The sequence below is a fragment of the Lissotriton helveticus genome, chromosome 6 (genome assembly GCF_964261635.1).
Source record: "Lissotriton helveticus chromosome 6, aLisHel1.1, whole genome shotgun sequence".
NCBI classification, from domain to species: domain Eukaryota; kingdom Metazoa; phylum Chordata; class Amphibia; order Caudata; family Salamandridae; genus Lissotriton; species Lissotriton helveticus.
Window position 1 is genome coordinate 687,936,126 of NC_136067.1, and position 26,840 is coordinate 687,962,965.

The 26,840-nt window shown below is 44.7% G+C and overlaps 1 protein-coding gene and 1 long non-coding RNA gene across 3 annotated transcripts in view; one reads left to right on the forward strand and one right to left on the reverse strand.

Moving 5' to 3' along the window:
* The window catches only part of MRAP2 (melanocortin 2 receptor accessory protein 2), a 1,067,096-nt gene that overhangs the window by 422,868 nt on the left and 617,388 nt on the right, over window positions 1-26,840 (forward strand). The gene's annotated exons all lie outside the window — the stretch shown is intronic.
* Window positions 24,017-26,840, reverse strand: part of LOC144762865 (uncharacterized) — a 189,865-nt gene continuing 187,041 nt past the window's right edge. The window contains exons 2-3 of the long non-coding RNA XR_013596154.1: window positions 25,250-25,368; window positions 24,017-24,977 (exon numbers count right to left, since the gene is read on the reverse strand). This is a non-coding gene — a long non-coding RNA (uncharacterized LOC144762865). The remainder of the gene's footprint in view (window positions 24,978-25,249; window positions 25,369-26,840) is intronic.

A 26,840-nucleotide genomic window follows, 5' to 3' on the forward strand; every position in this document is an offset into this window, starting at 1 on the left:
AGGTCACGCCCCTTTTCACACCACTCTGCAAATGCACCTCTTGGCGCTCTGTTGGTGGGGTGTTGAGGTCCTCTTGTTGGCCCTTAAGGACCTTAAGGATGTACTTGGGGGCCAACTACCCATCCTGTTACCTCCCGTAAGTCCCTGACAGTGGTATTCCTAAGAGATCTTTGGAGGCCACCCCCATTTTTTCCACCACTCTGCAAACGCGCCTCCTGGCACCCTACGGGTTGGGGGATGAAGGTCACTTTACTCCTGAGGGACTTTGGAGACCAAGAAACCCTCCTGGTACCTCCTGTAAGTACTACGAAACGGAATTCCTGAGCGCTGGTTGGAGGCCCAGGCCCCTTTCTGCACCACAAATGCAACGACTACATTATAGTTATAAATTAGCATTTAAAAAACCTTAGAAATTCACTGAAAAAAACATAGGTTTCAGGGACGTTATAGGTAGAAATTAGCATTTAAAAACCTTAGAAATTAACTGAAAAAAACACAGGTTTCAGGTACGTTATAGTTAGAAATTAGCAATTAAAAACGTAGAAATTCACTGAAAAAGCACATGTTTCAGGAACGTTATAGTTAGTTGGACATTTCACTCCTCAATGCACTGCTGATGACGTCACATATGACATCACTCATGATATGGTCAGTGACATCACTGATGGCATCTCAAATGATATCACTGATGAAATCACTGATTACATCATCCACTTAATATCTGATGCACCTCCTCACACCCTAATATAACTTTTCATACACCTATTCTAAAATATAGACTACCATTCTCGAAACCATTGACACACAATTCCAGTTAGTACATACTCACTCATTGATTCATAGGTCTATACACACATCCACTCACACATGCAGTCACTCATACATGCAGTCACTCGTCAATGCAGCCACTGATATATGCACTCATACACCCATACAGATACTCACACACCGACACTCACCCATAATTATTCACACACCTAGTCATTCACCCAAAGAATCAATCACATTGCCATTTACTCACCTATACAGTTATACACACACCACCTCACTTAGTAACACATAGTTACTCTCGTATACAATCACTCACGCAAGCACACACTCACCCATATAGCCACTCTCAAACTCGCTCACTCACAAAGTCACTTATATACTCCAACACTCACTTATACTGCCTTTCAAATATGTAGCTACTCACCCATATACCACTGAGACATCCATACACTCACTGAAAAAGCCATACGCACACTCACTCAACCATACCATCCCTCAAAGACCAAATCATAAATGCATACACCCAGGGATTCATCCACTCATACATCCATGCAGGGAGTCACACAGCCCCTCACCTACCCACACAGACACTCAGGCATCCAGACAGGTACTCAGAAAACTAATCAATAACCCATATAGACATGCATGTACCTACTCATCAACCCATGCAGCCACTTACACACCAACTGACAGACTGATACACACATTTACACAGATGAGTCACTCACCCATACATTCACTAAGACACTTTTAATCACTCACTTATACAGTCAGTCACGCACCCACCAAAATAATCCATACAGACACTTATACATCCACTCATTCTTCAAATACACCTTGGCGTATATATATATATATATATATATAACATTCTTAAACTTTTTAAAACACTCACACTCACAGTATGATGTCATCCGTGATGTCATTTGAGATGTCATCAGTGAAGTCATCAGTGATGTTACTGACCATGGCATGAGTGATGTAATATGTGGCATCATCAGCAGTGCATTGGGGGGCGTGAGTTATAGCTCAACTAACTATAATGGACGAATTTCTCTGGTTTTGTACGAGTGAAATGTCCAATTAACTATAACGACCCTGATACCTATGTTTTTCTCAGTGAATTTCTAAGGTTTTTTAAATGCTAATTTCTAACTATAACATCCCTGAACCATGTTTTGTTTCATCAAGTTTCCAAAGTTTTTTAATGATAATTTCTAGCTATATCATCCCTAAAACCTATGCTTTTTCAGGGTGTGTGTGTGTGTGTGTATATAAATCTATACTAATATAATAAAGAGAGAGCCCAAACCTTTGAGGCGGGTAATCTCAGGAACCACAGCACCAATCACAACACCCAATACAGCGTTGGAAAGGGCAGTTGCAGCAGAAGGACATAGGCTATGCAGACAACCACCATATACATTTAAAAGGTAAAAGGACCGTGCCAGCAAAGTAGTCCCTTGTGGGCGTGTCTGCGTTGTGCTGGGGGCGTGTGCTGGGGGCATGACAACCGCTGGGGGCGTGTGGTACGTTCCACCCTTCATGCCATGTCTCATATCATGTGCTAATCCCACCCTGCTCCCTTTAAATACCCCTGCACCCCATAATCATAACCCACCCTTCCTCCTTAAAATACCCCAACATCCTTAAGCACTAACCCATCTTAACCCTATAAATATACCCTGTACCCCAAAACCCAAACCTATCCCTAAACCCTAAAAATACCCCTGTACCCCAAAAACCAAACCTAGCCCTGAACCCTATAAATACCCCTGTACCTCAAAGCCCAAACCTACCCCTGAACCCTAAAAATACCCCTGTCCCCCAAAACCAAACCTACCCCTGAACCCTAAAAATACCTCTATACCCCAAAACCCAAACCTAGCCCTGAACCCTAAAAATACCCCTGTACCCCAAAACCTATCCCTAAACCCTAAAACTACCCCTGTACCCCATAACCCAAAACTATATCTGAACCCTTAAAATAACCAAACACCCCAAAACATATACCTCAGTACCCCAAAACATATACCCCTATACCCATACTTACCTTATCCAAACATTAAAAAAAAACATGCTTTTACCAATCATGCATTTACAACGAATTTCGTTGTAAATGTATGTGTGGTAAAAGCATATAAAATGTAATGCCATGCGTTATAATGGCATTGCGGAGTCATGGTACTTTCGTAATGAAAGTATGCGGAGTGATGGTATGCGGAAAGAAAGTTGCGAAATAATGGGTGTTTACCCTCCCCCGGTAAGTACATTGGTGGCTCGGCGGCCCACCTCTCCAGCAACATACTCATATTTTTTCACCACCCATTTGAAAAATGCACAGATCTCTCTCATTGATGGCCAGCACCGACATATACTTTTAGACACACCTCCCGCCACATGTTGTAGAATTGCGAACTTTAGAGCTGGGGAGCTACGTTCGAGCATCAGCTCAACATCCTGTGATTCCAGGCAAATCGCTTTGTCTCCCCGTGCCTACCACAAATGAATGTGTTCTTCTGTAATGTTAATTGTGCTCATGCCATGTTGTCGAGTTCGCGCTATATAATATTGCAAGGAAAAATAAAGTAGGGAAACTCGAGTTCACACACTACTTCTTAAGTGCATCAGCAGTGCACTGTGAATTGGAGCATTTCACAGGCCTGTCACAGATAAGAAATGCTATCAAAACGAAATCCTACAAAACAATACACTACTGGCCGGCAGCAATTCATACCCGGACAACGTTGGGACGGGCTGCTAGTATATATATATGTTGTGATTTTGTGTTTTTTATCAATACCAAATAAAGGATATCACCACTACTACTACTGTGTAGATAGGTCACCAATAATGAAGCATCCCAATATAAGTGGCGGAGATGCCATATCTAGCTATCTCTGTTACATGTAGAACTTTTAAAGGCTAAGGTGATACATCTAATTCTCCATTGGTGTGTACTGAGCCCTGATTTTAAATTATGCCTTCTTGGCTGAAGCCCATTCAAGCGCTTCATTTCCAAGCATTAAGAATCGGGCAAGCCTCCACTATGGGAATCCCTGAGCCCCCAGTCAACTGTTGCATCACTCATCAACTTTTAACTCGACCTACCCCGCCATTCCCCTTGCACTACCATCTACCCTACTGTCAGCTGGCATGGCACCATAAACGAGTGAAAAAGGGAACTGGATAAATTATACGTTTAGATGGGTAACCATCTCATACCTGAACTCACGTGCTGGCAAGAAAGAGAAAACGCAAAGGATCATGCGACCGTTTGATGGGCAAAGCATTATGCTGCAGTCTCCATAGATATCACCACGGGACAATGCGTTCAGTAGTGATGATAGAAGTTATCTTGAAAGTAATGTGTTATATTTAGCCTAATACCACCACAGGGATTCAGTAAAGAAAAAATCTGTAATACCAATTTGTCTTTTTTTTTTTAAGTAAATGCCTCATTTAAAAATGTCTTTGGGTGTATCGTAATAATTATTCTCTTGTTATTGAAATCCATTTTAACATAAAAAATGTTTTTTTATTTTATTGTAATTGTTTATATTTAAGAATAAAAATGATTTTATATCACCTACTTCTGTCAGAGTAGCAAATGCCAATTTTAAGGCAAATCCCACTGTGCTTAAAGGGAAATTAACAGATGCTAAAATAGCCTGTATGACTGTCTGAAACAAGCACTTATTTTATTCTTTTTGGCACAACACAAACACAGAAAGAAATCCCCAGCGTGATATGTGAAAACACTCAGGCATAGCCAAACACATGCGCATATATGTAATGACACAGCGGCCATTTTAGTTTTTTGCTCCATTGAGATGATATATCCACACAGCGGGCAAATTGGTTTTTCAAATGTATCATTCCAAGTCGGTAGACACACGTCTTGGAGCAGTAAATTAAAAAAAAAAGGTGAATGAAAGAGCAGTTCGGGAATGGAGTGGTAGAAAACAGCAGCCGCAGAAAGGGTAAAAAATAAATGAATATTAAGATTTAGAGACACAGGGGAGCAGTGGAAGATTGTGGGCATGGGAAGAAGAAAGTTAAAGCTGATGACAAGCACCTGTGAACAAGGATGGGTAGTAAAACAGCACATTTGCTGGGGAAAAAGGAAATAATAAAAAAAATTCAAGAAGGATAAGGAAGAATGGGGCAAACAGCAGACTAGCTAATGGGTGGGATGAACCTAAAAATCAGGTACACGACAACTGTAGACACCAAAAATAGGATTTCGAGACAATAAAGAAGAACTTGTTGGTTTAGTTTGGAAAGAGCTGCAACCAGCACAGAAAAGGGAAAAGACACTGGGGCAGATTTATAATAACTGGCGCATTCCTGCATTTCAGCAGGGATGCGCCAGTTATTGTGCGTCACGGCTCCGCTACCATGGATGCGCCGCATTTACAATGCGGCGCACCATGGGGCAAAAATGGACAGATGCGTGATGCATCTGCTGCCTTAAAGGCGGCGCATTGCTGGAGTTGCGCCGTAAGTGCGGCACAGCTCCAGCAAGGCTTGGGGGTGGCCTATCCTTAAAATGCTGCGTCAATCCTTACGCCTGCTTCAAGCAGGGGCACGGTTTTGACGCAGCATGGCCTTGCCTTGTATTTCTGTGGAAAGTGATTTCATGATTTCGAGCATATTCCTAACAAGAAGATCTTATTCAAAATGTCAGTGTGGAATTACAGAGTGAAAAAGAGATTAATCTATCACAGGGGTTTCCAACTGGTCGATCCTGAGCTACCGGTAGCTCGCTCGCCGAACCCCCATGAGTAGCTCGCGCCTTGCATCTAAATTTTGTAGACTGTTATCGTCATTTATTATTCTTGGGCCTTTTTTCACTGCCGTTGCCTGCCCTCACCAAACCCAACTGCTCAGATTGGCCTAAATGAGCTGAGTTGGGGCGGGGCAGGCCAAAGATGATGAAGCTATTGCTGATCTCCAGTCTACGCTACTGGCCTTTCACAGCCTGGCACCGTGCTCTTGATACAGCACAACGTGTGCTGGTGCGAAGCAGCAGGTCCTGGAAAAGCCTGCTAGCATGCAGGTGGTGCAAGCAGTATTGAACGGCTACGAACCCGCGCCACCTGCTTTTTTCTACCTTGCATCCTGGCAGAGAGGGAGCACAGCTCCTTCCTCTCAGATGCCCAGGAGGAGCTCTCCCTGGCAGGTCAGGGCCTGCAGGCAGTGTTTAATTTCTAAAATATTAGGTGCAGGTGCTCGAAATTTTTTAGTAGGCTGCACCCACTTTCCCGGCTCTACCCACTTCCTCCAGAGGCTCCACCTACTTCTGTTATCGGTTCCACCCACATCCACAAGTCTCAATACATCATAGCCACCTCCTCACATCTTGAGTTCCGCAAGAAGCTGAAGATCTGGCTCTTCACATAAGCACCTCCGGGACCTCACGCCTACACAGCTGCCCAAGTGCCTGGATACTCTCTCGGGTGATTAGTGTGATACATAAATCAATTTATCATAACATAATGTAACATATGGGAAGGCACTTTCACACTTGTAGAATCACTTTTATAAATTCTGAAAGCCTTTGTGTGATTTGTCATTCCCAAAAGATGACACAAGTGCACAATCCACCTAGCTCTAGAATATTTTGGGCAAAAGAATAGCAAATGTTCCTCGGTCTTATAGAAAAACATGCATGACAGACACAAGGTATACACTGACTGTGCAGGATCCCATGTTAATGTAAACACAACAATCAGCAAAGTCCTGTACCTAAACAGCAAATAATGTGAGTGTGTACATACTAGTCAGATACAATTTAGGAATTTCTCGGCCTTAGGCACAGTTTTATGCAATAGAAAAAGCCTTGTGCAGCTGCTGATGGAACTAGGCAACTCATTCAGAGCAGTAACTCTCTACCAGTATTTTGATTTGACAACAGTAACCACAGTAGGTGTGGCAGTGGAGGGCTCTTTCCAAAAATTACCTAGGCCCAGGTCATACAATTATTTTTTGAGATAGGCCAACCACTTGATCTTCTTGGAGCTGTTTATAGTGAGAATATCAACAAACCCCTTTCATAAGCGAACCCAATAAAGTACAGGCGTTATTTTGGCAAATGCAGATATAGGCTCAAGTTCAAGGTCCAATGTAAAGGGAACTAAGGGGGTGCCTCTATCCATTACTGTTAGAGCTCTAATGAAGTTGTTCTCACTAGCTCCCAGTTGACCTGCGTGACAGTGGACCCTTAGTTCTGTGCCATATAATACAGCACCCCTTGGTTGGGCCTTCTCTATCCCCACTGCTGAAAGAATCCAATACCAGGGTGCCTTTTTAGCAAATCTAAGAATAGCCCCAGCTCTAGAAGTTAACAAAAGTCAGCTTTCAGAAATCTGTGGGGTCCTTGATCCGGAATCAGGCAGACGAAGCCCTAAATAGTCAATTCCTTGACCCTTTCCAAAACGCCCCTTCCCAAGCTTACGGTACCCCCTAAACCCCCTGAAATAAGTTATATGCTTGGTTTTGGATGCATTAATTGTAAGACCATATAACCTACAAAACAGACTCAAATCTGTCAACAAGTGTTTGTAAACCAGCTCTGATGTTAGCTAGCAGAAATGTATCATAAGCAAAGAAAAGGGCCAGAACGTTATGGCCTGCAAGCATGGGGGAATCATTGGCACAGTTTTCCATTGATCCTTTTGTTGTGAGATCTGGACTTCTGGTTAACACTGAAAGATAGTTACCATTTTGTTCTCAAAATATATAGTGATAAAGACCCATATTCATGTTTGTATATGGCCTCACTAATTCAATACATCGATTTAATACCTGCCAAATTGCTCTTTTAACATTTTCAAAACTCAAAGGCCCTCGTACTCGGACCTTAGTGATATTCATTTCTGCTGCTAACAAATATAGCAGTCGAATAAGGAATGACAAGTAATGCAGCAAGTACTGAATGAATTCCCAATGTCTTCTACTCTGGTGTCTCACCGGTTTAAATCTTGTGAAATGTTCAATTGGGAAGCAGCTGAAAAATAAGGAATTAGCCTGGCAATTAGTTGTGGTTACTGATTCCTGCAGTAAGTCCCTCAATTTCTAAGGGCACTGTCTGGATCCCAGTGCGGGACATTGTGATATTCCTGCATCCAGGAAATACTGATACCAATGGTATCCAGCTCAAACCCCATTCGTTACTATGAGCACCAAACATGCTCTTTCCTATGAAAGGAAGAAATATGGAGGGAAGATCTACATAAATGTATGGAGTAGTGCACATTTTTAATAATACATTGCATTTGCAGAACGCCTAATATCCACAATGCTTATCTGTCTAAGCAAACCTCTACTTCCCCTGCCACTAGAATCACAAAAATGCCAAAATATATGAATTCTAGCTTTGCACATACGATTTACCTACAATTCCATATTTTTGGAGTTACAAAATTACAGATAAACCTTTCTGGCAAGTTTACTCATCATGCATGACAAGAGTAACCGTAAGTCAATAACAAGCGAAAGTCTGGCAGAAGTCAGAATCTTTTGCAAAATTCACTCGTTTCTGCTTTTTCTTCTTATGCAAAATAATCTCCCATGTAGATTAAAGTCTTCTTCTATACATTCTGAAAATAGGAAATGGGTTGATTCTTTCACAAACCCAATTTGAAAACTGTCAGCATTCTTTTTATATCAGTACGAGTGACTTTTCAAAAAATGGTTTCAGGCTTGCTTGGTTTCCCCATCTTTACATAGAAAAATCTCGTTGTTAGAGTTCCGCTATATCTCATACCAGGTTCCTGATAGTAATTTAATGTTTCCTAATCACAATGTTTCGCTGCAGGTTTTGAATTGATGTTTCCCCCTTATCTCATATTTAAGATTATTATCGGCTTAAGATCTCTTTTAAATTCCAAGCGTCATATCATTTATTTCGAACAAGTCAAGCAATAACCTGCACACTCTACCTACGCAAGTGGCGCTGGACATTTGCAAAGATGCTAAAGTTAAAGAAAAGCAAATGGGAAATCCTGCAGAGTATTTACGGGGGAATTCTAGTTTTTTGCCCCTTAAAAAAAAGTACTACCTCCCCATAATTCTTCATGCCAGACAGAATTAGACAAAGATTTTGGCAGGTTTAGTGCGAGCAGAATGCAATCTGCTTTAACATGTTACTTCACTAAAACAGAAAGTGACCTAGACTGAGTGCAGAGCAGCACAAGCACTAACTATGAGACTCAAGCGCAGCCTGCCCTCTGGCAACTGTCGTGTTCCCAGACCCAGGAGAATACGCAGGACACCAGGGTATTATACAGGTATGCCTTTATTGTTTCTTTCTTCACAGCATATGCATGTCACGACCTCATGCTTCGAGGTCCAGCCTCAGAGTGTCCTCTCCCCACCCCTTGACCGGATGTGGTGTCCGGTGTCCCCTCGCCCCTGCGCTGCCCCAGGGTCCTAGTGCCCTTGTCCTGGACAGGACATCTCCCCCCCTGTTGCAAACAAACATTTTGAGAAAGGAAAGAGAGAGAGAGAGAGAGAGAGAGAGAGAGAGAGAGAGAGAGAGAGAGAGAGAGATGTTGTTCGATGGCCCAGAGGCCTCTTCTTTTACACCTCTTCAATTAGTCTCTTTCGTTCCATGTGCTTCCTTCTTGATCACTGTTTTCTGTCTTCCTTTTGTGTGCCTTTCTATAGTTCTTGCTTTGACCTTTCCGCTTCTCTTGCGTCTGCCTTGCTGACATGCGAAAGGTGCCCTGTGACGTGACACTGGCCAAACTGCCGCCTTTGCCATCCGTTCTTTTGCTTTTGTCATCTTCAATTTGTCTCCGGGGATCTCGTTGCTCCATTTCCTCGCTTGTCCTTCTTTGACCGTCACAGTGCCTCCTTTCTTTCTTTTCCTTTTCTTCGCATGTCTTCCTTTTTTCTCCTGAGCCTCTGTTGTTGCGTTCGCTGTTTGAGCTCTTACAGCAGTGTCTTCTTGTTCCACGCTTTTTTCTTTCTTGTGTGTGATAGTCTCACTCTTCTTCATTCTCTCATTTCCACCACCTGTCTTCGGTAATTTTGTTCTTTGTTGACGTTGTGTCGCCTTTGCTACCAGTTCTATTTCGTTGCCACCTGAATTTGGCTTTCTGCTCTGTCCCCGGTCAGCATGTGCTGCGTCGTACTCGGCCGTCATAGCAAGTCTTGTCTCTTTCAATTCTTTGTGGTGTTCTTCTGTCCACGTGACACGTTTTCCTTTGTTTGTTAGCCCCTTCGGTGGGGTGCTTGTGATGGCATCATCTTCTTCCAGTCTTTCGGTTGCCATAAGACCCATCATCTGCATTGTGACGTTGCTCAACAGGCACGGCACTGTTTCTTCTATGACCTTTCCTCGCTCCATTTCTTTTGCGTCTGCTGTCGCTCTAGCCTCCGCTCTTGCTGGGGCCAGGATGTTTTCTAGTGATGTTGGGGCTTTTAGTATCTTTGCACGGACGCTCCTGTCACGGCATCCTTCTATTATTCGCAATCTTATTGCTTGTGTGTTGTCAAATTTGTCAAATTCACAATGTGTTACAAGTTTCCTCAGCCTGGTCGCAAAGTCATCTGGTGTTTCGCCTATTTGTTGAGACGCAGTTGCGAAATTGTATCTTTCACGGTCAATATTTCTTTGCCGGTCAAATTTCATTGTTAAACATTTCGTTAGTTTTTTATAAGTTGTTGTCTCCTTTGTTGGTAGCGTCACTAGGAGGTCCCCAATGTCATCGCCTGCATAATTTAGTAATAGACCCAGTTTCTTTGCCTCTGTCACATCCGTCTCCTCCATGTATCTCTCCAGATGTCTGATCCAATTCTCCCACCTTATTCCTACTTGTGGCTCCGACAAGTTGAATGGTGGTAGTTTTCTGTATTGTGCACTTTGTCTTTCTGGCTTGGGGTCTGTCATTTCTTCTTTTCTATGGTATTCTTTTGTTGTTTCCCGTGCTCTTTCTGGCACTCTTCTGTTTCCTGTGCTCCTCTTGTCACTCTTCTCTTCTCCGTGCTCGTCCTGGCACTCTTTTTGTTTTTATTTCTTCTATTGTCTTTTCTTTTGTTGTTTCTCGTGCTCTTTCTGGCACCCTTCTGTTTCCTGTGCTCTTCCTGGCACTCTTCTATTCTCCGTGCTCTTTCTGGCCCGTGCTCGTCCTGGCACTCTTTTTGTTTTTATTTCTTCTATTGTCTTTTCTTTTGTTGTTTCTCGTGCTCTTTCTGGCACCCTTCTGTTTCCTGTGCTCTTCCTGGCACTCTTCTATTCTCCGTGCTCTTTCTGGCACCCCTTTTTTTTTTTTTTTTTTGTTATGTCTTCTATTGTCTTTTCTTTTGTTGTTTCCCGTGCTCTTTTTGGCACTCTTCTGTTTCCTGTGCTCTTCTTGGCACACTTCTATTCTCCGTGCTCTTCCTGGCACTCCTTTTTTTTTTTTTTCTATTGTCTTTTCTTTTGTTGTTTCTCGTGCTCTTTCTGGCACCCTTCTGTTTCCTGTGCTCTTCCTGGCACTCTTCTATTCTCCGTGCTCTTTCTGGCACCCCTTTTTCCTGTTATGTCTTCTATTGTCTTTTCTTTTGTTGTTTCCCGTGCTCTTTTTTGGCACTCTTTTTGTTTTTATTTCTTCTATTGTCTTTTCTTTTGTTGTTTCTCGTGCTCTTTCTGGCACCCCTTTTTTTTTTTTTTTTTTGTTTGTTATGTCTTCTATTGTCTTTTCTTTTGTTGTTTCCCGTGCTCTTTTTGGCACTCTTCTGTTTCCTGTGCTCTGCACTTTGTCGTCTTTATTTTCTCTTATGTGTCTTTATTTCCTTTCTTTCCTTGTACTTGTTGTCTTTTCTCTTATTCACAGTTTTTTTTTTTTTCTTTGCTTGTGCTTTATTAGCGCTCAATTCCTTTAGTGCGATTCTCTTGTTCGTCCTTGTCACCCTTTGTTCTGTCTTTGTTTTCTTCTTTGTCTGTGCTTTGTTCTCTTGTATCTTCTTTATTTGCACCTGTTCGTTGTGCTGTCACCTTCTTTTCTGTTCTTTGTTCTATTGCTCCTTGTTCAACCCTTATTTCCTTATTCTGCCTCTTTTTGCCTTTGCATATGCTTGTTTGTGCCTTTCCTTAATTTCCTTTCTTTCCTTTCTTTTGTCCTTTATTTTGCCTCGTTTTGCCTTGGCATGTCCTTGTTTGTGCCTTTATCTTAATTTCCTTTCTTTTCTTTCCTTTGTCCTTTTACTTGTTGTCTTTTTCTCTTATTCACTGTTTTGTCTTCGCTTGTGCTTTATTAGCGCTCAATTGCTTTAGTGCAATTCTCTTATTCGTCCTTGTCACCCTTTGTTCTTTCTTTATTTTCTGCTTTGTCTGTGCTTTGTTCTCTTGTATCTTCTTTATTTGCACCTGTTCGTTGTGCTGTTACCTTCTTTTCTGTTCTTTGTTCTATTGCTCCTTGTTCAACTCTTATTTCCTTATTCTGCCTCTTTTTGCCTTTGCATATGCTTGTTTGTGCCTTTCCTTAATTTCCTTTCTTTCCTTTCTTTTGCCCTTTATTGGCCCCTCTTCTTCTTTAGGTGCACCTGTATTTCTGTATTTATGCCCTCTTCCCTGGTACTATGTTCTGTATGCTGCCTTTTTGTCACTTATGTGCTTTACTTTGTTTCTCTCCTTTTTGCTTTTATTTATTTATTTGTTTATTTTTCTTGTATGGCCCTCATGTTAATTGTCTTTTACTTTGACCACCCTTTGTGGTCTTCTTTCCTCTTTTCCGGTGCCTTTGTCCCTTATTTCTGTATTTTTGGCTCTTTTTCGCGCTTCGCCTGTCTTCAAAATGGCCGCCGCACTCGGTCTTGGCTCCTATTGGTTTATATGCCTGTCTTCAAGATGGCCGCCGTGCTCTCGCGGGACTTCACGTCCAATTGCGGCGCTGCCTGACTCCAAAATGGCCGCCGCGCTCTTTGCGGTTTCTATTGGCTCCCGCGCCTGACCCCAAAATGGCCGCCGAGACTCTCGTGGGTCACGAGAGCTCGCGCTGCTTTTCTATTTCAATTGGATTTCGCGCTCATTGCTAGGCGCTTACCGGAGGGGTCGTTTTTTGTTCCTTTCCTCGTGCAGCGGTCGGGGTGGGCTCCCGCGTCGCTGCTGCTCAGTCAAAGTTGCTGCACTCCTCCTTCTGGTCACGACGCGATCCAGGGTGGGCTCCTGGTGAAAATCGCGATTTCTCCACGTCGGATGATTCCGATCCCGCCTCGTCGCCAGATGTCGTGTTCCCAGACCCAGGAGAATACGCAGGACACCAGGGTATTATACAGGTATGCCTTTATTGTTTCTTTCTTCACAGCATATGCATGTCACGACCTCATGCTTCGAGGTCCAGCCTCAGAGTGTCCTCTCCCCACCCCTTGACCGGATGTGGTGTCCGGTGTCCCCTCGCCCCTGCGCTGCCCCAGGGTCCTAGTGCCCTTGTCCTGGACAGGACAGCAACCATCCGATTTTACAAGGTTTAGGCAATACATAAGCGCAGGCCGAGCCCTCAGCACAGGAGATTGAAAGAACGTGCCTAAATGCCAGAAAAGATTTTTTTTTTTTAACGCGCAGCTCGTGTTGCTTTTATGAAGCAAGTCAATTTAATAAACAAAAATGATACCTGTGTTGAGTGCAGGAGCCGGCGCTCATATATATTCCTTATTTCGCTCATGCTGGACAGGACGTTGTATATTTTTAAACTTTTATAGGCACTTTGGCAGTCCTGCTGCACAATTCCAGCCGGACGTGCCCCCCAGTGCAGCCAAAAGCGAAAGGCCGCTCTCAAGCATTCTTCAACTTAAATGAAACAACATTACATGAAAGGCAGGCGCGATCTGCTGACGACGTTACATCACTAACGTGATGAGGACAGACTCTCTTCAACTAATCATAGCTGCCAAGGTTTCAGATTGCCATGAGTGACATTTTTATAATTTCAGTGAAATTATGAGTGACATTTCAACGACTATGAGTGACACTTTCTCGCGAGCAAAAATCATGCAATGAACACGAGAGAAAGATATAAATATCAGAAATGTCAGCCATTTGCGTAACAAGAAACTCCAAGAATATCTTGAAACTGCTGCAGTGCACCACAAATGGAAGGACACTAATCCTAGTGCTCCCTCCTGTAACCTGACTGTACTGTAAGTCAACAACACAGGTCTGTGTGTGTGACGTCAGTGTGTGTGTTGCCGGGCAGTCCGGCACAAATGAAAAAAAACACTTGTGAACATTGAACACTGCAGAGAGAGCCATGTTAACAGTCACGCACTGACCCGACTTGAAGATAATTATACCTAACTACTGTACTCCGTCAGTGCCCTAGATGAGACTCAGACAGAGCAGCCTGCGGCCCGCGCCTGCATATAACTGTGATAATCAGGTGAGACTGGCTGAAGAGAGATAACTAAACCAGGGCTCAGGCTCACTGACTCCGACAGGATGATCAGATAGAGCAGCCCTGCAGATCGATGCTATTTGTGTGAAATAATGTTTTAGATCATGACTCATGCACTAGTTAGTAATAAATTACGTGAGACTGCAAAGAGATAAACTAAACCAGGACTCAGGCTCACTGACTCCGGTAGGATGATCAGACAGAGCAGCCCTGCAGATCGATGCTTGTGTGAAATTCTTTTTTCAGATGCAGTAGGTATAACCTCTATTCAAAACCCAGGTATCTGCAAAAAAGTACCCAGCCTAGATTTCAGAGAGACCATTGGCTAAGCATGTTCTCCAGTGTGCACCTTCCATGTTTACTTGTACAGGTTTCTCTTTTCCTTGTCTGTAAGGCTTCCGACAGAATTAATACAAACGCAGACAGCAACGTTATTGTCAGTAGTAAAAAATGTCCTATGGTCGTAAGAATAAAAGTGGGTTGAGACATAAAAAGGGTTTTCAAGTGAGCCATCTAGTTAGTCCCGTTCTCCACAGAAATCCGGTGCTTTGTAGTTTAGTCATTTTCAATATGCAGCCAAACCTACTGTCTAAATTCAGAGCCAAAACTTACTGATGATCTCATCGAATCAAACGTGACACTTAGGCACTCCACGAACATAGAAATGTCACACAAAATAAGCACAATGAAACCCTGGCAGCAGTGCAAAACGTAACTTGTCAAAAGTATCTACAACACCTAAGAGACGACTCCAAGCACTACGAGACACAACAATGAAAAGCATCAAAACAACACACCAAACTCCTGCAAACTGCATCACTTCCCCCTACATATGACATCACGCTCCAGCTCTGTATCGTCATCGTAAACGCTACTCTCCATAACAGAAAGTTTCTGCCTACGTCGCTTCCCACAACTAAGCTCACCTGTGTTGTCATCATCATGACTCATCATGTACAGTTAGTAGTAATAAATCACGTGAGACTGCAGAGAGATAAATAAGCTAAACGGGACTCAGGCTCACTGACTCCGGAAATATCATCAGGCCGAGCAGCCCTGCAGATGAGATCGATACTTTTAAAAACATTTTTAGATGATCATGACTCGTACTTATACTACTTATAATACACTTACTTGTAGAGTTCAGAGACTCTTCTCGGTTCCCTGACTGCACTGCTGCTGCATCAATCGATGCACACTGCAGCAGCAGTCTTCTTCTCAATCCATGCTGACTGACTCGTGGACTCGAGTCGTTGAATGAGAGTCTCAAACTCCCCGCCGTTTCTTAGAGCTCACTTGACTTCCCCTTCCTCCTGGCGTGAGGGCACGTCATCCAGATATCCCGGGACAGCCCCCATGGTATGCCACTGTGTGACTGACAGCAGCATCGACTGCTGTGAGGGCAGCCCTCCCTGACCACCCCGCCCCCGTAATTGGCAGTGTGTGTGTCAACAAATAAACGGCGCCGCGGCACCGCTAATAATTCTGTTGGCTGCCTGTCGGGCAGAGATTTGATACATTGTAGCGCTCTGCCCTCCGGAGCTGAGAGCAGATGCCGGTCAGATTTAAATATTTAAGAGTCAGCCGAGCAACGCAACACGTCTCTCAGGAGCAGCAGAGCCCGGTGCAGAGGTGCTGCTGGTGGTGCGACTGAGGTGGCAAAATGCGTGACAATACATTTCAGTGCGGTGATGCGGAACACCGCACTGAAATGCGTGAGCGTCACACCTGATGCGTGACGCTTGGCAGGACTGATGCCTGGACAAGGGTGGGACTTCCTATGAGACATACCAGGCAGCAGCCACAGAAGGAGAGCAGCCAGGGCCGGACTGGGAACTGAAACCGGCCCTGGTAAAGTGCTCGGCCAGCCCCCCTCCCCCCAGGGGGTTGGGGGGTGCGACCGCGCTCTTTGCTAGGGCCGGTTTTTGGCCGATTTTGTTACAGTGCCGTTTTTGCAGCTATGCTGCAAAAAACGACCCTGTAACAAAACCGGCCCTCTGGGGCCCAAAACCGGCCCCCACCCTCGCGGCCGACCGGGGGATTGCCCGGTGCCTGCAACGGCCAGTCCGGGTCTGAGAGCAGCGCTGCAAATTATTTCAAGAATTACCAGTCCATCCATCTGCGGGAGGTGAAAAATCGGATAGACCCGGCCCGGTAAAATAAGTACAGGTGCTGAGCACCGGAAAGTTCCGGCTCAAATAAAGCACTGCCTGCAGGTCTCATCACGGGGGCAGGACACGAGGCGCATAGCGCGGTGCGAAGGGCCCGCTGACAACAGACACTGGGGGCCTCATTTATGAAAAGTGACGCATCGCTGCGTGAAAACAGCGATGCGGCACTTTTCACTGCGCTCTCCCTGCGACATGATTGATGCGTCATATTTATAATATGACGCATCATGTCGCAAGGAGTCACAAATACGTCAGTATTTCTGATGTATCTGTAGGCGCAAAAGTGACGCATTGCTGGAGTGTGTCACAAAAGTGACGCAACTCCAGCAATGCGTCCTTTCACATGGGGAAAGCCCCTTGTGAAAGGGCCTGTGTCAGTCTTACGCCTGCTGTGAGGCAGGCGCAAGAGTTTGACGCAACAGCGTCCTAAAAGTGACGCAGTGAAATCTCATAGATTTCACTGCGTCACTATTACGAGGCTTTTTGCGGGTGAACGCCCCCTCTGCATATATTATACCTGACGCAGGTATAATGTAGCGCAGGGGTTTACAAAGTGACGCATCTGCTTAGATGCGTCACTTTGTAAATAGTGCTCATCAGGAGGCATGTTTTACGCCGCCGATGCGTCACAAAAAGTGACGCATCGGAAGCGCAAAACTCACGCAAGGCCTCATAAATTAGGCCCTGTGTCCGGAGTGGCGAGCAGGGACAGGGAAACGGTGGGTAGTGCAAGTGATGAAGGGATCTAAACACCAGCCGGGGGAAGACAGAGAACAAAGACGAATGAGAAGGGTGGTAGAGGCAGGTCGGGCTGCGTGGAGGTTCGAGAAGGAGGTAGCTGTGAGAGGGAAGGGTGAAGGAGGAACAAAGGCAGATGAGAGTGAGAGACAAGCAAAGAGCAGATCAATTGGTAAGCATTATACCTCTTAAGGCACTGTTCTCCAGACTGGAGCTGTGATGTGTGCCTTCTGTACTGTAAACGTGCTGTAGCCGCTGGTATGCCACGGGCACTTGAAGTACTGGGTCTTGTTTATAGCGAAGTCTGAGCCTGCCTTGTCCCATCTGCTCCCGAACTGTCAATGCTAAATACATTATTGCTAATGATAACTACATTTCTGGGGATTTAAGAGTGAAAGAGGCCCAAATGATGTCTTCAGCAACACTGCCTGACAGTTTGGAAGCAGCCAAAATGACGACTAACAGACAAAATCGAAAATGTATTTTTTCGCTTTGCAGCTCTGGGTTTTACATCAGGATAAGCAGTTTATTGCCAAGTTTCAGTTTCCTTTACCGAAGGCACAACATAAAAAAAATTCCCCGTGTCTGCACTATAAAAAGTATGTAATTTGTTCCACTCTTCAGAGCAGCTTTGAATTTCTGATCCAGTTTTAACTCTTTCAATCCCCTCTTTGGGTAAGCCATTGACAGCATCGGCACGCTCATCAAAATTATAAGGGGCAGATTTATGAGGCCCTTGCGCCTCTTTGCGCCGCAATTGTGTCACTTTATTTGACGCAAGGGCGGCGCAAACAATGCACCCTATTTACAACGTGACGCATCTAGGAAATGCGTCACGTTGTAAAGCCCTGCGCCATAAGGAGGCGTTCCTGCGCAGGGGGGGGCGTTCCTGCGCAGGAACGCCTCCTGAAAGAGGCTGAGTGAAATCTATAAGATTTCACTCAGTCACTTTCAGGCCAATGCTGCGTCTAAACCCTGCGCCTGCTTGAAGCAGGCGTAGGTCTTGACGCAGCATTGTGAAGATGGGGCACCCCCGAGCCTTGCTGGAGCTGCGTCGCGCTTGCGACGCAACTCCGGCAATGCGCCACCTTTACGGCAATGATGCGTCACGCATCTGTGCCGTTTTTGCCCCATGGTGCGCCGCATTGTAAATGCGGCGCACCATGGGTGGCGGAGCTGTGGTGCATCCCTGGGGATGCGCCAGTTAACATAAATCTGCCCCATAATGTTTAAATTTAACATTCAGGGATAGTGATGTGTGTTTTCAATGTTTAACACAGCAGCAGCTCACTAAAATTACTGCAAATAATCTCGGTGCCACCATCACATTTCCAATATGTGATGTCCTTTTTCGATCTATTCTAAATGAAACATTTTTATGGATGTTGCATGAAACATAACACAACATTTCTCTGCAAATACTCTGTAATAGACTCACACATCAGCCACATTCAAAATAAGTTAAAGGAAAATTATATATAAATCAATCGGTTTAAAATGTATAAAAGGTCATCCGGGTAAGGTTCTCTGCAGAACAACACTGGCTGTATCGGGGTACCTGAATGGGTGGAGCTCTGGGTCAGAGCCCATTTTGCCCATGCCTGGCTTAAAACGTCTCTGTTCCCAGTGCATGTGGCAATCCACACCAACACTGCAGCAGTTTCTTTGGGTAGCAGAGTTCCGGATCATGGACAGATCTGGAGTATTCTGAATAAAACCCTTAATGAATCAGTTAAAAATTATTTAAAGCAGAACCAGGATGGGACATTTTAAAACTGTAATAAAAAAAGGCTATGTGGTGAAGGGGAAATAATTGAGGTTGTTCACAATAAAATGAGTCTCATTTTTGAAATCTAGTGACTGCACATCTAAGCTACACTTCAATAATTCACATTAGGTATGGAATATATGTTGAGGTTTAGCTTTTGCAGTGCGTGAACAATTTAGATCGAGGATAACAAAAGCAGGTCATAGGCTTGTATCCTGCAGTATTTCGTTACACTTTCCAGGAATGCTTCCAAGCAAGTAAATGTTTTGCTTTAGGTAGTACAACCTGCAGCTGTCTGTAGCTTCAAAAGAGGGAGAATGCCCCCTTTTGTTCAAACCACCATATGGGCTTGGGAGAAATTAGGCTTAAAGTCAATGAAACTGGGCGTGGGAGGAGTCTCTCGAACAAAAATGTGTGAGTTTCCTAGCCTTCAGTAGCTCACGACAATTTTCACTGCTCAGAAGTAGCTCTCACTACAGAAAAGGTTGGAGACCCCTGATCTATCAGGATAGAGGGTAATCTTTTTATCAATTTTCTTTTCTTATTACATTGCCTTTTATTATGAAGATGGCTATGAGGAAAAATTTGAAAGAACTCAGGTTTGTAATACTGAGATTAACATACAAAGGTCTTATTTGACACTGTCACCTAAATTCTATTTAGTCTGACATACCTATGAGGCAGGGATGTCAAACTCGTGATTCCTTTAATGCAACTTATATATTATGCTGCTCGTGCAATGTCTGCATAATTATTTGATATTTGATATTTGATATTTATTGTCATTTGTAAAGCGCTGACTTTCGCTCCGGAGGGAGCATCTTGGCGCTGAGCACACAGAAAGTCGTCTATGGGGAGCATGGATCAAATGGCTGCGAGAACTGAAGAGTCGGGCTGAGTATAAATCCAAGTTTTCAAGGATTTCCTAAATAGGCTTTCGGAGGGGGCGTGCCTAAGGCTGGGGGGAAGGCGGTTCCATGCCTTGGCCGCCAGAAAAGAAAAGGTCTTTCCACCCTTGGATTTTAATTTTATACGGGGTTCAGAGATGAAGTTGGCGCCCGATGACCTCAAACAGCGAGTTGGATTGTAGCGCTGGAAGCGCTTAATCAGGTAGGATGGACCCAAGCACCTGTTAGCTTTAAATACAGTGACTAAGAGCTTGAAAAGGATTCTCTTGTGGAGGGGCAGCCAGTGGAGGGCGTTGAGGGCTGCAGAGGCTGAGGACCTGCGGGGGAGTTTCAGAACAAGCCTGGCTGCTGCATGTTGGACAGTTTGTAGCTTTTTCAGAGAGGACTTCTTGATACCTGCCAGGAGGCCGTTACAATAACCCAGCCGGGAGAGGATAAGCGCCACCGCGACTGATTTCCTGGCACTGATAGGCAGAAAATTAAAAAATTTCTTTAATTGCCTGATCAGACTGAAACAGCGCCCTGCGGTAATGCGCACATGTTCATCGAAGCTGAGGGAAGCATCAAATTGAACACCCAAGTTGCGTGCTGAGGCTACCGCGCTCGGTGGTGCTTCGGATTTATGAGGCCACCAGTCTTTGGGGGAAAAGAATGTGCCTTTACCGAGGGGAATTATTTCTGTTTTGGGGCTGTTGCATTTTAAATGGTGCAGGTTGAGCCAAGAAAAGACTTCTGACAGACAGTTTTGGAATTTGATGGCAGCATCCGGGAGTCTTTTATCAATAGTGACGACAAGCTGGGTGTCATCAGCGTAGGATGTCACGAGAATCCCATGTGATTCAATCAACGCAAGAAGGGGGGCCATATACACGTTAAAAAAGAGGGGGCTCAGGATGGATCCCTGTGGTACCCCTGAGGTGATGGATCGTTCACTGGAAACAAAGGGGCCTAAGGAGATCGATTGAGAGCGATTGGATAGAAATGATGTAATCCAAGCAAGTGCGGAGCCCGAGACACCGATCTCACGCATCCTATTAATTAGAATAGTGTGTGAGATGGTGTCGAAGGCCGCGGTTAAGTCGAGCAGGATGAGGACGGCCTGCCTGCCCTCATCCTGCAAGAACTTGATGGTGTCAGACAACTCAATCAAAGCGGTCTCTGTGGAGTGGCCGGAACGAAAACCGGATTGCTGCGGGTGTAAGATGCATTGATTTTCCACAAAATTCTTTAATTCCTCGTGGACTAGTTGCTCGGTAATTTTGCCTAGTGCAGGGAGGAGTGAGATTGGGCGCATATTGGACAAATCAGTAGGGGATTTATTTTGCTTTTTCATGAGGGGCTTGACTGTGGCCTTCTTCCACTCAATAGGAACAATACCGGAGTCAAGGGATTCGTTCACAATCGCATTGATTAGAGGGTTGACAGACTCAATGAGGTGGTGCAAGATGACTGGGGGGCAGGAGTCTGTGGGTGCACCTGATTTACAGGCTAGTATGGCTTTGTGCGTTTGCAATAGGGAGACTGCTGTAAATTGGTTTAGTGAGGGAGTAGATGTGTCAGACGCTTGGATTAGGATGGGAGCCGGGGGGAAGTCCTTATGGATATTATTGATTTTCTCCTCAAAGAAATCAGCGATTTGATCACAGAGGGCTTGTGAGGGGGGAATTTCAAGTGCCAGTGCTTTGGGATGAGTGAAAGATTTTACGATATTGAAAATCGTATGTTGTTTCTGTTTTGCTGCATCTATTGCTAAAGTGAAGAATGCCTTTTTTGCTTTTTTTATTTCGGAGAGATATAGCTTTCTCTGGAGAGTGTAAGTGGATCTGGACGTTGAGTTGTAGGTTTTTCTCCATTCTCTCTCCAAGAGCCTACACTTGAGGTGGCAGACAGCGAGGGCCGGAGTATACCAGGGGGCATTGGGTTTCTTTTTTCCTCGGACGGTTTTTTGGCTGACGGATTTTGCATTTACAGAGATTACTCTCTCAATCCACAGGTGGAAGTTTGTGGAATCTAATGAGGTGTCGCCCGTGATGGTAGGGGGGGTACTGCCGGTTGTGGATTGAGTTTGATGTATTCAGCTACCTTTTTCCAATTAACAGGGAAAGGGGTGTGAGGGAGTTTAATGGGGGGAGGGGGCAAGGTTTTGTTATTAATGGAGAAGGGAATGAGACAGTGATCTGTCCATATTTGTGGTACGGGGGTAGCGGCATCTAAGGAGAACAGATTGGTACAAATGCCGTCCAAGGTGTGCCCAGCACCATGGGTAGGAAGGGAGACTAATTGGGAGAGACCGAAAATCTCCAGTGAGTGGCGGAAATTGAGAGTGTGGGGGTCAGTGTCAGATTCCAGATGAAGATTGAAGTCTCCAAAAAGAGTGAAGGTGGGGTAATGGATAAGAAAAGCTGCCAGAGTTTCATCAAGGGAGGCCAAGAATGTAGTGGCATTTCCGGGGGGGCGATAGACAAGTGCGCCTGAAAAGGCAGAGGAGGAGCTAGTGTGGATAACAAATCCCAGGGTTTCGCAGTCCTTAAAGGAGGCCAGGTCAAAAGTGTGGCACTTAAGTGCTTTTTTTACAATGATGGCCAATCCGCCTCCCCGACCAATAGGTCTGTCTCGTCTGAGGATGGTGTAATCAGGGGGGAGAGCGGTGGCAAGATCGGGATTTGAAGCATCGTGCAACCAAGATTCAGTGATGAACAAGGCATCCAGATCGGATGCTATGATAAGATCATGGATGTCTTGTCCGTGTCGCGCTAAGGATCTGGCATTGATAAGGCCACCGCTAAAGGAGGCTGTCTTATGCCGAGGACGAGGGAGGGGGGGAGGAATAGGACTGGGGGGATTGGAAGATGACCAACCACACTGGCGGCAGAAGTAGGGGCCCCAGAGGTGGTCGGAGAAAGAATGTACATAACAGGAAGGGCTAGGAAGGGTGTGGCGCATAGACAGCAACTCGGAAACGTCGTACCTGAGTGCAGGGGAAGTGGAAACAGCGTGTCCCGCGCCTAGCGCGTTCTTAGCGCGGACGGGCGCAGACGGGCTTGGCTTAGGCGCGGCTTCGGCGCGCGTCCGGCGCGCCCGCTGCGCCAGCCCGCTGCGCCGTCTGGTTGGCTTACACATTTTATAGGGAGGAAGAGGGGTGGGAAGGACGGCCCGACTTGAGCACTGTCCCCACCTGCCACACTCAAGATGGCGCCCACCGCTGGGCTGAAGCAGAAGAATAAGTAAGTAAAATGTGGTAGGGGTGTCAGAGTGCCTGGTAAAATCAATTCCCCTTTAGCTAAAACCCCCAAAGATAAAATGAGACAATTTTTAAAATATTACGAGACGCTACAAACGCGCAGATTTTAAGAACACAGCTCGCCTATTTCGTTTTTACAATTCCTCTGTCGCTCGCAGCCCCAGTTTCCCTCACCAGGGAGAGCGACTGTAGGGCACCGAGCGCTGCAGAGGGCTCTGTTAAGTACACCAGAAGGGCGGGAAGGACGGCCCGACTTGAGCACTGTCCCCACCTGCCACACTCAAGATGGCGCCCACCGCTGGGCTGAAGCAGAAGAATAAGTAAGTAAAATGTGGTAGGGGTGTCAGAGTGCCTGGTAAAATCAATTCCCCTTTAGCTAAAACCCCCAAAGATAAAATGAGACAATTTTTAAAATATTACGAGACGCTACGAACTTGCTGCATTTGGCACTCATTACGCCATAAGTTCTAGGGTGGAAACAGTGATGTCTTCTTTGCCATGGCAATGTTTTGTTCTAAGAGCAGCAGCTGTATCAAAAGGGCACCATGTGTTAAGAAAATTTAAAACATTTCCATTCTTTCTTTAAGCCCTAATGTCTTGAATCTTGTTGTGCCTCCCTCCATGTCACTTGCACTACACAAATGTTCAGAGCGGTTCATTTTCAAAGGAAATATATGCTTCTATAAGCCCCAGTGTGGACACAAAGGAAGCCACAGTTGACGGCCAGTTCTAAAACATAACTTAGATAGACTGAATAAAAGGGGCACTACTTTCATTATATGAAGTCTGGGCATGTAAGCTTCTTTTTTCCTGAATGTAAGAGTACAACAAATCTTTATGTACAGTGCACACAGTGCAAAATGTGCTCTTGAGCTCCCACACAATACAAAACCATTATTTATTGCTGAATGTACAACAGTTTCTTTCTTTAAAAAAAAGTTTTATTTTTTGTAGCATTTAGAATCCCTTTTGTATCAAAGGATAAAATAGCCTTACTGTCAAACAATGTGCTGTATAAAGCCACATAATGTGGCTCTTTCGCTGCATAATTTAGTCAATTTTGCTAAATAAGTTGGCCCTCCACTGCAGCATAATTCCAGCGCCCCTGCTTGCAACTTTACTTAACATTAACACATTTTTGCAACATAAGGTACACTTTTCAGAAAACAGTCAAGTCCGCGTTGTGAGTGTGGCGTAAGTTTGCACAGAGACATCTGGTCAGCACAAAGGATTGCGTGCAGAATTCAGATGCAAATGTGGCCCGTATTTTGTGACAGAAAATTCCAGTGCAGTATAATTACCCCCCGGTCAAAGTGCAGTAACTAATCTATTTACCACCGGGCAGTTTTGTGATTCTAAAGATGAAAGCCTTATTGTTCTTCCTTTCAGCAATGACATTGTACATAGGAACCTTAAGAGCAACTTTGCAAACACTGCGATGAGCGAAAATCTGTAACTTCGCAAAACTTTGCCAGCAAAAAAAACAAGCATTGGCATAGCCAATAGGTCTCGCCTTTGGGACCTTATAAGTGTTTAACCATACAACAATTAAGGTTGTTGCAGTAAGGATATTGTGCTGCATAACTAAATACTTATACGGTCCCAAAGGCGAGACCTATTGGCTATGCCAATGCTTGTTGATTATTGGCATTGTGACTTGTGAAGGAAATTAAAATGTAATACTCGAGTAAAGCAGCAGGTCGTGCTTTGATTAAACAATCGCCCTTAAAGCAAATCTGCTCCATTCAGAACACCTAAGAATGCCATAAATCTGGCAAATGCAAGCGATTTTGGCCAATTTACGAAAAGGAGCTATAGGGCGATTCTTAACTATGAGTGTGCTGGTGACCCCAGCAGTAGTAAAAACAGACCAGCAGCGGAGTCCTTAGAGACATACGCTGAAGTCCCCTCAGCCAATCAGCGGGCAGCATTTTGCATCACAGAATGGTCTCTTATCCAGTACAGAACATCTGTCACGACAGCTCGCCCTGAAACATTCTAAAGAGGAAGCAGAGGGAGAAGGGAGGAAGATTTAGATTGCTTGAATTTAAAAAATAAATTGAATTAGCACATAAAGCACATTCCAATAAAGCTGCTGCACAGTCATCAGCGTTATGGTACATCTACCACTCAGCGACAGAGATGGGTGGGAGTCTAATGGGATACAAGTGACACTGGAGACTAGAGAACGCATAGACAAGCTACAGACAAAGTGCCAGCTCTACCCCACCCGCAGGATGCAGCACCCATGACTCAGCCAGTACACTAACCTTGTTGGAAGAAGAGCTCCGCTGCTGCTGGTTCATGCGCTCCTCACGATCAGCCTCCCGCTGCTCTCGCTCCTTTGACTTCTTGTGCCGGTATTTGATCTCCAGGTGTGGGTGCTTCACTGTGGGTTAAACAGCAGAGAAAGACTGTTAAGAAGGTTACCTTTATTTAGGCCATAGTTTATTAAACCACCATAAAAACAACAGTTTCAAAATAATACATTAAATACACTTAAAAAGAAAAAAACACCCAGAGGAAGAAGAACAAGCGCACGCACGCACCTCACGCTAAAAGTGGGAGGGGTGGGGGAATGCAAGAGCACACAAAGCGTTTCCCTTGAAGGCAATGGAACGGGTGCACGTTTTTGACTGAAAAGCCAAAGCGATTGCTAAAGTTCTTTTGCCTAAGCAGGGCATGCGCGCTGCATAGGCGAGACCTAAAAAGTGAAATTTCACACACCCCAAGTACAAGCTGACAGGATTGAAATGACTCTCTTAGTGATAACAGGATGGATGGACAGTTTCAGATGAGCTGTGACAATCTGGTGATTCTGGAAATAAGTGTTTGTTGCACCACTGAGATGGCTCTTTGAGTCCAATGTCTGACCATGATTGCTTTAAACATGCCATTAATAGGTATTATGGACATCATCTGTTGATAAACGGTGTGCTCCACTGGATGGAGAAGGCACAAAACCGGGATCAGTGTACTCAAACGAACTGAGGTTTGGACCCCCTTTTGAATGGCCAAAGGTCAGAGTACTCCCTCCTCTATTAGCCCATAAAGCTGGAAATGTGAGGATACTCTTTGACTTGGAACGCTTGTTCGCCTGAGCCTCCCCCTTCCCCTAAAATCAATGCACTAGTCAAAGGCTTCAACCATTAGCTCTCCATCTCTACAGATTCTTTCTGCTCCTACAGAATGTCCACCGTGTGAAGATGACGAGCGCCCTTGTTGTAGCACTCTTAAACTGCTGCAATTACATCTACACTGGTCTCCCCAAGAAACGTATAGCCAGTTGACAAAGACTCCAGAGTCAAGCAACCAGACTGAGCCGAAATTTCTGGAAACGAAGCCTTCAACTGGCTTCCAGAAATTGTCAGGATAAAATTTGAGATCCTATATGCTTTGCATAAGACACAGGGGCATATTTACAAGCAGCAATTCCAACAGAACGTCACTTTTTGCGATGTTCTGGTGGCGTTAAGTCCTATGCCTTATTTACAAGGTGGAGTTAAGCCACTTAACATGACTTAACGCTGCCTTGTAAATAATGCCCTTATTCACGCAGCACTTAGCGTGAAAGAGGTGGGCAATGGGTTTTGCAGTGGGCGTTCTGCTGCAACACATATTGTTTTTTTGACGCTGATCTGTATTTACAAGGTATGGGGCAGCACCAAAAATAAGATCAGGAAATACCTGGTCTTAAGCAGGCGATACGAGGATAAATGTTTTTTTTCTCCTTGTATATTGCTCTTTCCACGTGGGCTGCATTCTGCAGCACACATGGGTAGAGCAAATCACCTGTTAAGATTGTTTATGTGCAGGAAGGTGTCCCTTCCAGCACATTAACAAACATCCCTTTAGCACAGA